The sequence below is a fragment of the Cebus imitator genome, unplaced genomic scaffold (genome assembly GCF_001604975.1).
Source record: "Cebus imitator isolate Cc_AM_T3 unplaced genomic scaffold, Cebus_imitator-1.0 Scaffold32, whole genome shotgun sequence".
NCBI classification, from domain to species: domain Eukaryota; kingdom Metazoa; phylum Chordata; class Mammalia; order Primates; family Cebidae; genus Cebus; species Cebus imitator.
In genome coordinates, this window is record NW_016107347.1 from 7403901 (window position 1) to 7414957 (window position 11057).

Here is an 11057-nt window from a genome sequence, read left to right on the forward strand (position 1 = left end):
AAAAAAAAAAAAAAAGCTGTTTTTGTTACTATTTACAAAAGTTCTAAAATCAAGGTACAATAACTAACCTCATTTTATCCAATCCAGTATTAAACAGTATAAGATTTATATCTCAAATCAAGCTTCTCTCAGTTAAAGGTAAAAGATATTACTGGAATATTTGGATAACTATAACACATGCATAAATATATATAACACAGGCTGAGTTGTACTTCCCCAAAATCTCTATGTTAAAGTCCTAAGCCCCAGTACCTCAAAATGTGACTGAATTTGTAGACAGGATCTCTAATGAGATAATTAAGTTAAAATTAGGTCATTAGGGTGGGCTTTAATCCAATATGACTGGTATCTTATAAGAAGGGGAAATAGAGATATAGATGGGTCAAAGTTAAGACAATGTGAAAACAGCCATCTTTATAAGCCAAGGAGAGATGCCTCAGAAGAAAGCCATCTTGCCCACACACTGATCTCAGACTTCTAGGCTCCAGAATCATGAAAAAATAAATTTTTATTTTTTAAACCACCCCATCTGTGGTATTTTGTTATGGCAGCCCTAGCAAACTCACACAACATGTTAACCACTTACTACTTTGACAGGCTATCAGAACAACTAAATCTAACCTAATTGTAGGTAAGGGGATCTAAGCCTTTCTCTTAGAATGGCAGCACTATAACATACTATTTCTCAGAATGCCTTGCTTATCAGTCTTTTTTTCCAGCCACACTATAGACAGCATTATATAAAAGAGAATGGTTTGGTAACATTTTTAGAAAAATTCAATTTCAGGATCCCACGAGGATGTTTTGAGTTATCCTGAAATATAATATGAATAGTGCACTTACAAAGAAATTACAATGGTGCCAAGGGATCAAGATGCTTGTTTATTCAATACTGCCAACATAGACTTTGAAGTAGATCTCAAGACACCAGCTCTGTAATTAAGCTAATACTCTTTAGGGTCAACATTTATAATACTGTAGTATTCTATTCAAATACACAGTGCTCTATTCACATTCAAAGCTGATTTCAGGTTGCCAGATTATCTGGATCTATGCTTAGTAGAGAAATTAATTATGATATATGATCAGCAATAATCATCACCACCTCAGAGTTCTACAGCATAGTTTTCTAAGAAGAATTTAAACAATAGTAGTAATAATGAAAAAAGATAAGCATTTATTGAGCTAAACATTAATGTATGCCAGACAGTGTTCTAAATACTTGACATGTACAGGTATTAACGGATTCAGTCTTCACAACAACCTTTGGTGACATGCTATAACCATCCCCAACAAATTCATCATCATTATCACCTGCCTCCTCATTTAACAGATGAGAAAGCTGAGGCATGGAGGCTAAATAACTTGCTCAAAGCCTCACAGCTAGCATGTGGTATAAATGGGATGTGAACCCAGGTAAATTGGCTCCAGAGACTCCCTTGGGAACCACTGCTTACATCTGATCTTCTCATTTTATCAGCCTTAGGAATTGTATGGTGGGAAAACTTCAGCTAAAGAAGGATTCTCAAAGCTGGAAGGAGCCTCAGCAATAATCTAATTCAGCACTCTAATTTTACAGATGAGTACTGAGGCCAGAGTTGTTATGTGAATACAATTAAACAGAACTAGGACTAGCACACATGCGTTTTTTAAGATCCAATCTAATTCACTTTCTGAGATAACATAATAGGTATCAAGTTTTGTTTTGTTTAGTTCTAAGACTCATGCAACTCTGCTGTATCTCTCTGTGAGTATGAGAGTAAGAACGTGTGAGTGTGTGTGTACACATCTGTCTTTCTCTCACTGTCTCTCTTATATGGTGTCAGCAAGATTTATATGTATATTGAAGAAAAGAAGGAAGTAGCCTTACCATAAACAAACATTCAAATATCTTTTCCCTCAAATGAGACATTAGTGCAAAGCTATTAAAAACAGGTCTGGGCCGGGCATGGTGACTCACACCTGTAATTCCAGCACTTTGGGACACCGAGGCAGAAAGGTCACCTGAGGTCAGGAGTTCAAGACCAGCCTGGCCAACATGGCGAAACCCCATCTCTACTAAAAATACAAAAATTAGCCAGGCGTGGTGGTGCGCACCTGTGATCCCTGCTACTCAGGCAGCTGAGGCAGGAGAATCGCCTGAACTCGGGAGGTGGAGGTTGCAGTGAGCTAGGATGGAACCAGCCTAGGCGACAGAGCAAGACTCTGTCTCAAAAAAAAAAAAAAAAAAGTCTGTCTACCTGGATATCTGTTCATACCATTTCAAGTATTCTCATCTGAGACAAAACCAAACTAGAAGAACTACATTAGTTAAGCTACTGAAATGGATGTTAATGAAAATGAATAATGACTTTTATATTAATAAATTTTTTATCATTGAACATTTTATAAAAGATCTGTCTTTTATCATCAGAATATTACCAGAAGACTGAATCATTTCAATATTATTTGTTAGATGGCTTTACTTCATTTAAATTAAATTATAACATGATTTCAATCAAATATGTATCTGTCTATCTCTAGCGTCTATCTGTCCATCAGTCTCCTAAATTTCTGCTTTTCTGAAATAATGCCACCATAACTTGTAAAATACCACAAGGGAACAATACCATGTAGATTGATTATTTTCAGTAAAATGATTCATGAGCCACAATTCTAGAGGCAGCCTGGAATGCAAACCCTTCAAATGCTAATGTAGGATGAAGTCATTGACTCCACTAGGATGCCACACTGGGGAGAAACTCTGGAGTATGGTGTCAAGGATTAACCATCTGTGTTTTAGCTATGCCCATAACCTGACTTTCTCTAAGGTGCAAAAAAAATTTCAAATAATCCTCTAACAGAAATATAACTGGTGATGTTGTTTTGCCTTGTAAGTCAGATAACAGACTTAAAAAAAGCTCTTTGAATCATTTAACCTTTGAAGTTCAGTTCTTTATCTGAATGGACATAACAAACATACTGTAACAGGAAGCTGTGTTGTTTAAATGAGTCAGTGACTGGTCAGTTCCCTCATTTCTCATCCTTAAAGAGCATACCATCTACAAGGATAACGAAGTTTTCCTTTTCCAGTGGAACATCACTGTCTATCATTCATGTGTCTACTTTACTAGCCAAAAACAAGTTTACTTCTGACTTTTGGCAGATTGATTTGCTCCAAACAGAAAGAGATGGTCTGGCCAGTTCCTGGGAAAGTCAGTTTAGGGACATGTTCAACAAATGTCCAGGGCAACTGTATCTGCACAATATTTCGGAAAAGACCACTCTTCTGCCTAGATTTTTTGTGCTTTTAACATACAGGTAAACACATGCCTTTGCTTTCACTGAATTTTAACAGCTCTTATTAAGTCACAACTTTAACTTGTGATGACTGAGAAACAGGTTTTCTAAAACTATTACAGCTATTTTTACATTAAATTAAATGCATAATGTATCTACATTTGTAATTCAACAGCAGTTATCACATTCATTATGTTAATTCATCTGTTTACATATATGTCTTCTGTCTCACAAGACTCTGAACTCATCTGAACAACCTACTCTGTCTATTCAACTTAATCAAACTTAGCACTAGGAGTCTCTGGTTCAAAGAGATACTAAGAAAATGCTGGCTGGAAAGAAATGTACAGCACCTTCAATCGCAGCCAACACAACTGGACTTAACCTTTTAGAAAACAGGAAGCTACTAAACATTTTTAACCTGGTGAAAATCATAACAAAAGCATAGTTTTAGGAAGGTTAATGCTTGCAGTATGAAGCTGACTTGATGAAGAGAAAATGGAAACAGAAACAGTAGGTGGGAGAAAAATTTAACAGCATAGGTATGAGGCAAAAATGTATGAACTAGGATGGTAGCAGTAAGAATGGAAGAGACTTGACAAGAGACATTAAAAAGAATTTACTTAGTTACTTAAGAATTTACTTACAGTAAATGACTGATTTTCATTTAGGGAGGTAAGAGGGGAAACAATCCCAGATCAGCTGAGGTTTTGAGACTGGGCAACTAGAACGATGATGCCGTTAGCAAAAACAGGGATGTTAGAAACGGAACTGGGTTTACTCGGGAAATGATGACTGTGATATGAGACGTGCCAAATGAGAAGCAATTCGACCCCCAAGAGGAACGTGTTAAGAGTCTGTTAATGTGGTGAGGGTGAAGGGTTTAGAAGTGAACAAGCTTTTGAGGATAGAGCCTTTTAAGGAAATTTATTCTGTGCCCTCAGTTTAAGGACAAGAGGCAACAGGATGAAACTGATATATAGGGCTAGACCAGGTCATTGTTATACCCTCAAATATTAAGTCGGTTAAGAACTAGATTGGACGGCCGGGCGCGGTGGCTCAAGCCTGTAATCCCAGCACTTTGGGAGGCCGAGGCGGGTGGATCATGAGGTCAAGAGATCAAGACCATCCTGGTCAACATGGTGAAACCCCGTCTCTACTAAAACTACAAAAAATTAGCTGGGCGTGGTGGCGCGTGCCTGTAATCCCAGCTACTCAGGAGGCTGAGGCAGGAGAATTGCCTGAACCCAGGAGGCGGAGGTTGCAGTGAGCCGAGATGGCGCCATTGCACTCCAGCCTGGGTAACAAGAGCAAAACTCCGTCTCAAAAAAAAAAAAAAAAAAAGAACTAGATTGGTTCCGCTGTTACTTCTGTAGCACCTGCTGTAACAGAAAGGACTATTTAGCAGAAACCAAGTAATGAGGGCCTACCCCAGCCCCCACTCTCCAACAACAAAAAAAACCAGTTTGTGCTCCTTTCTTTTTCCTATAACTTACCTGTTAGTTATCCTTCATCCTTCTCTCCATTGTAACTTACAGTTCTTATCTCATGTTAAAACAATTCATCTCTGCTTCTCCCTTCTGTTCTTCCCTGGCTCTCACCTATTTACGGCGGTAGACCCAGAGCACACTTCGGCTTCAGCCTGGCCTTTCCCAGCAGCTTTCCGCAAAGAATCTACGCAGATGCTCCCGAAGCTCAGGGTCAGGAGTCTTGTCTATATAGACCCCTTAATCCTGTGCTCTCCTATTTTCCTTTCTAGTTTCTATTAAACTCAGCAACAATTAAGGGTTGCATTCTTTAAATTCAGTAACAATTTAGAACTACATTCTTTGTGGCTCCAGAATTCAGAAAGGATTAATTACACTGCAAATGACACATTTAGATTGGAAGTTTTGGCTCTGTACCTGAAATGTAGAGTTTGGAAATAACTGGCAAAGAGGAACCATATTACAGTGTATTGCATTATATAGTTTAATGCCTCCTTGTAGTCTTGTTTTCTCGAACACACAAACTCCCGCCCTTCACCTTCCCCAACCTCTACTCAACTCCCCTATCCATGTTTTCTTCTCACTCCAGTTTTGGTTGTTCGTATCATGGCTCCTTACTTTGGGGACAGTGGGGGAGGCTGTCTTTAAAAGTAGGGTAAAAACCACTTTTAATCAAAATTATCATTAAAAGTCGCTTAAATTTCACAGAAGGTACAATTCTGCACAGTAATCACAGTATCCACAAAACCATTTACAGGTATTGATCGACTTACGACCTATGCAACTTACGACCATTCGACTTTACGACCACAATCGGCGCTAGCCATGACTGCTCTGTGTCTGGCGGCGCAAACGTTGCCCAGCTGGGCGTACGACAGTGCGGACCAGCTTCCGGCAGCACTACCATCTCCGCGTGCACCATTTCAACTGTTATCCCAGACTCGGTACAGCAGTTTGTGTTTTGTGTCTTGGATATTTTTTATCAAACCCCTCCCAATAAACTTCTTATACATTTCGAAGCAATGGACCCAAACATCGAACGATTTGTAAGGATTGAATGGATGGCGCATGATGTGTTTCGTCCGTACCGTGAAATTTATGAAGAAAAAAAGAAACATACAATTCAGACAAAGCTCACCATGTTTATGAAAAAACCAACTCCAGTAACCCCAACTGCTGCCTCAGATGACAACATCAACGATCCGCGGCCAAGCACCAGCGGCCAATAAAATGTTTCGTACATGTTTATATATTTTGATATGTTTTGCAATTGGGAAAATGTTTCCTATGGTATTCTTTACACCTGTATTTTGTATTTTTGTATGCACCTGTATTTTGTAATTTTGTATGTTTTGCAAATATTAAGCCAGTTGTACTGGTAATGCAGTGTTTTACTTAAACCTGACGAATGTAAAAATAAGAAACAAAATGGTGTAGAGATGATACAAATGGCATAAAATGAACAAAGAAAATTATGATACATAACAATAAAGAAAATTACAATAAAATATGACAAAGATTTTTATAACATCATTTCACAGTACTGTACATATAGCCTACTCAACTTACGACCAAATTGTGTTACGACCGGCCTGTCGGAACCAATCGTGGTCGTAAGTCGAGCACTAGCTGTATATGACATTCAGGATGGTGCTGCTAAATGAGTAGAGCTTGGAGTAGAGCAGCTGACAATTCAGAAAGAAGACATCAGCTGGCTGAATCCCTTGCCCTTCTTTTTCCTTGGGTCAAAAAAACTCAAGAAAGATAATTTGCATGGCAAAATTATTAAATACACACACTCCAAGACAGATACACACTCTCCTAGAAATCCTTGGCTCAGATGTTTGAGATCACAACATATACAAGCAAGCTTTGTTTCCCTCTCCTTAGGACTCAGACATAAGTTGAACAATTTAAAACAAAACCAGTCAATAACTAAAATCCAACACTAATTCTTCACCTTTGCTAACATGCTGAAGGAGTAAAAGAATGTTTAATATTAAATTATTTAACTCACATGCCAAGTGCTAATAATAATACCTATCAATTACTAAATGCTTCTTATATTCTGGGCACCTTGCTTTGTGATATACGTGTGTGTATATTTGTGTAATCTTATCCTTTTTAAAAAATTTTTAAAAATATTTTTAAAAGATAGGGTTTCACCATGATGGCCAGGCTGGTCTTGAACTCCTGACCTCAGGTGATCCACCCACCTCAGCCTCCCAAAGTGTTTTTTTTTTTTTTTTCGAGACAGAGTCTCACTCTGTCACCCAGGCTGAAGTGCAGTGACACAATCTCAGTTCACTGCAACCTCTGCCTCTTGGGTTCAAGCAATTCTCATGCCTTAGCCTCCTGAGTAGCTGGTACTACAGGCACACACCACCATACCTGGCTAATTTTTGTAGTTTTAGTAGAGACAGGGTTTTCCATGTTGGCCAGTCTGGTCTCAAACTTCTGGCTTCCAGTGATCCACCCGCTTTGGCCTCCAAAAGTGCTGTGATTACAGATGTGAGCATCCACGCCTGGCCTATTCGTGTAATCCTTAAGGAAATCTCCCCAAGTTATTTCCATGTCACAGTTGAGGAAACTGAGACTGAGCTATGGTGAAGACAGAAAATTTATTTTCTCGCCCTGGATCACATAGTGATCCCACACAGAGTTGGAATTTGAACCTAGGTTTGCCTTTAAAGTCTGTGCTGTAAGTACATTCTACAGGCTCATGATAAGTAAGCCATTTTCTCACTAAAATGCTTTAAACTGAAGTTTGGAAGATTTAATTTTTAGTCATTAGCAGCAAATCTCAGAAATCTTAATTTTTTTATTTTTTTATTTTTTTGAGATGAAGCTTCTCTCTTGTCACCCAGGCTGGAGTGCAATAGGACAATCTCAGCTCACTGCAACCTCCACCTCATGGGTTCAAGCGATTCTCCTGCCTCAGCCTCCCAAACAGCTAGGATTACAAGAATGAGCCACCACACTCTGCCTTGCAGATATTTCTTTATAGGAAATTCAATATTTTAGTCACTTAAGACACTGCAATTTCATAAGACAGCAGATGGGAAAAATCAAGTTAAAAGAAGACAACAAGTAGGCTGTTTATACTAACAAGTTGTGTCACATCTTATCAGTGCATTACCTGTCAGTCTACCGTAAGATGACAGCTTCAAACTAAATTAAACACTCATTAAGACACTGTAGGAACTGTGAAAGACACAAAGATGAAAAACAAAAAATACCACTATCTGCCTTCAAAGAATTTATAATTCGAGGAGAGAGGGCAGACATATATCCTCACATACTATGCTTTTCTTCATCTAGCATGACCAAACAGATGTTGAAAAGCAAAGGAAAGATTTTCAAGACCCAAAAGTGTAACAAACAGATCTTGCTTAGTGTGTTAAACAATAAAAGAACATTGTTTGCTTTTCCTCCTATTAAAGCCCGGCAATCGCCACAACTTTTGTTTCCTTAGACTCTTACCTTAGTTTATTTTCTTTTCTCTGCTGACATAATATGACTTATCTTTTTCGGATTTTCTGTTCTGTTTTTAGTTTTTTCTGCTGTAATTGCTGGGGGCCAATGTCTCACCCCTCTATTGTAGCACACATTGTGTTTGCTACAGACACCTCCAGTTTCTTCTTTGTACTTTCTTATTGGAGATTTGGAAACAATTGCTGAAAAGATCTGTGAGCACCCAGTGGTTCTGAAACTTTGAAACCTAACTATTCAAAAATAATTACCTTCAGGAAGTCTAATCAAGCAGGTAAAAGACAACAGTCATTACAATCACCCTCTGTCATTCCAACTCCTTGCATTTTACTGCTATCAGCTTTTGCCATAGCTGACAGTGGAGAGGTGGACTTGAGGTTGAAAGCAAAAGAAACTGCACTACAAATACTGTATGGCAAATTTTAATATATAAAGGTGCTAGCGATAGATGATTATTGGAGTCAATGACATTAACATGCGATCAAAATCAACGCTTTGCACCTGCTGAAATGAAGGCCAACTTGACAAAACCTTTAGAAACACACTAGAGAGACACTTTTTGGTAAACGTGAACAGCTAGAATTTCTATCTTGCCTTTATTTACTCTTATCTCTGAGATTTAAAAATTGTTCTTTTCATCCTCTCAATTTTGGTAGATGATTGTAAAGCCAATCAAATGTGTTTCCCGGGGGCAGGGGGAGGGGGACACTATAAAAAAGGGCTTAAAGAGTAACCACAGGCCACAGGACTAGACTAATCATAAACCTGGATAACTGAACCTGAATTTTCTTTAAATACTTCCTGCCTTTTGTTTCAACCTGCAGTATACCTTCAAGGTTAACTGCAGTCTCCCTGAGCAATGGACCAGCCCACCCTAGACTGGGATATACTCATTCCTAATCAACTGCTATTTATTTACTTTTGTATACTGTTTCATTTGAAAACACGGTGTTATTAATTGACTGTCAAGCCACATACACTGCATTCCTGCCCACACAAAGCCAACTCCGCAGATATTCAACACACCCACCTCACTGTGAAATGTAAGATGGCTTTTCATCAAGTTCTCAGGGAAGAAATAGGGTGGAAAAGGAAAAATGAAACGCAATTCAAACCTAAGAAACCCTCAGAGGCTAGACTATCCCAGAAGGCACAGAAAGTAGAGGGAAGGTACAAAGGGTAAAGGAGAAGAGGTCCTATTTCTCCCTCTTTCAGAGTCCAAAGAAGTCCCGAAGCAGGAGAGCCCTTGACTCCACACAGTAGGCCAGAGGATGCCAGGGGCGGCGGGAGGAAGACTGAGTATCAGAGAATGGGGGATGGGAAGAACTTAAGTCGGGGAAGACGCTTCCTCGGTAAAGCTGGCTGTCTAGGTCGCGTCTTTGATTTTTGCTTCGCCCCATCCCTCCTTTTTGGACACTAATTTTATCTTACGGAGGAAAGCAGCTCCAGTCCCAGCTTGGCGAGCTGGGACAGGTGTAGGAAGGGATGTATGGCCTTCCGGGGGTACAAAATGGGGTTGGGGGCGGCAGCCTAGAGAATCTGTACCTGTGAGTCCTCTCCGCCAAGGCTGAGGTGCGGGGTGGGAGGAGCCTTTGAATGAGGGGTGTCAGAGGGAACCCCCTCCTGAGGAGCTGGGCATCGACGAGGGACAAAAAGTAGCTGTGAGGACCCTGGAAGGATGAGGAGCCGCCTCCTCGGGGAATACCGGGAGGTGGAGGAGACGGCCCCGCCCCCTCAGGGGATGGGCCCAGCAGCCGCTGGGACGGCGGTGGGAGGCTATCGGTGCCCCTATTCTTGCTCTGCTCTCTAGAACCCGGCCTCCCAGCCATCACCAAGCCCCAGGGCTGGTGGCTCCTACCTTTCCGCGACGCTCCGGGAACCACTCTCCTCCGCCTCCACTCCCCATCCACAGCGGCTGAGGCTCCACCCCCTCAAGCCGCCCGGCGGGGGCATTGGCATTCACCATCACCAATCGTCTCTTTGCTTCTCCAGCCCCGGCCCCAATCCGCTCCGGCTGGAGGCGGGGCTTCTCCAATGTCATTCAAGCTCCTCCCGGGGCCCCAAGATCCCTTTTGTTTGGGAAGAGCAAGGCTGGGATTGAGTTGCGTCACTTCCGGGAGGAAGTGCCCTCCTCGGTCCCGGGCTTCAGGGTGGGCTCGTGTGCGCGCCCCTCCCGGCCCGGGGTCTGCAACTTTCCACCTTCTGCGTGCTTTCTGGGCAGGACCGTGGCTAGTGCTTCGTGCTTTTCCCTGATTGTATGGGGAGTTTAGGAATGGGGGGCTCTGGTAGCCTGAGCGATTGGGATTTTATCCAGAATGTTAATAAATGAAGTGGGCTTTGTTATCTGCATTAGAATGAATTAGTTGTTGAAAACCTGGCTTCCTTGCTCCCGCCACTCTTTTTTTCTGTGGGCGTGGTGCTGGAAGCAAGGGTGCAAAGATGAAACACCTGGAGATCACCCTTCTCTCAACCACATTTTGTACAGAAGAGGATACTAATTTTGGGGGACGTAAACCCAGCGACCTTTCTTCCAGGCGGAAGTCGAATAATTGCAAATTTGTGTGGCAGGTTTTTTCTCTCTATGCTTGCCAATTGAGGCGACTTTTTTCTGTCCTTGGCCTCATTATATTGTGGGGAATGCTTTGCAGTGAAGCTGAAACAGTGGAGAGTACAAAGGATGCAAGGAATGTCTGCCTTGTGAACACAGGAATGCAGATCTTAGAGGCAGCAAGTCCTAGGCGGGACCAAATAACAGAGAGAGGAGTGGATGTTTAACTAGCTGTATCCCTACCTGAGGTC

At 41.1% G+C, this 11057-nt stretch overlaps 1 protein-coding gene across 2 annotated transcripts in view; it reads right to left on the reverse strand.

Annotated features, from left to right (window-relative positions):
* CTTNBP2NL (CTTNBP2 N-terminal like) overlaps positions 1-10223 on the reverse strand; it is a 61260-nt gene extending 51037 nt beyond the window's left edge. For both annotated transcript variants that reach the window (XM_017524317.2, XM_017524316.2), the window contains exon 1: positions 10117-10223. The gene's annotated coding sequence lies outside the window, so the exon portion shown is untranslated. The remainder of the gene's footprint in view (positions 1-10116) is intronic.
* Positions 10224-11057: the final 834 nt, after the last annotated feature.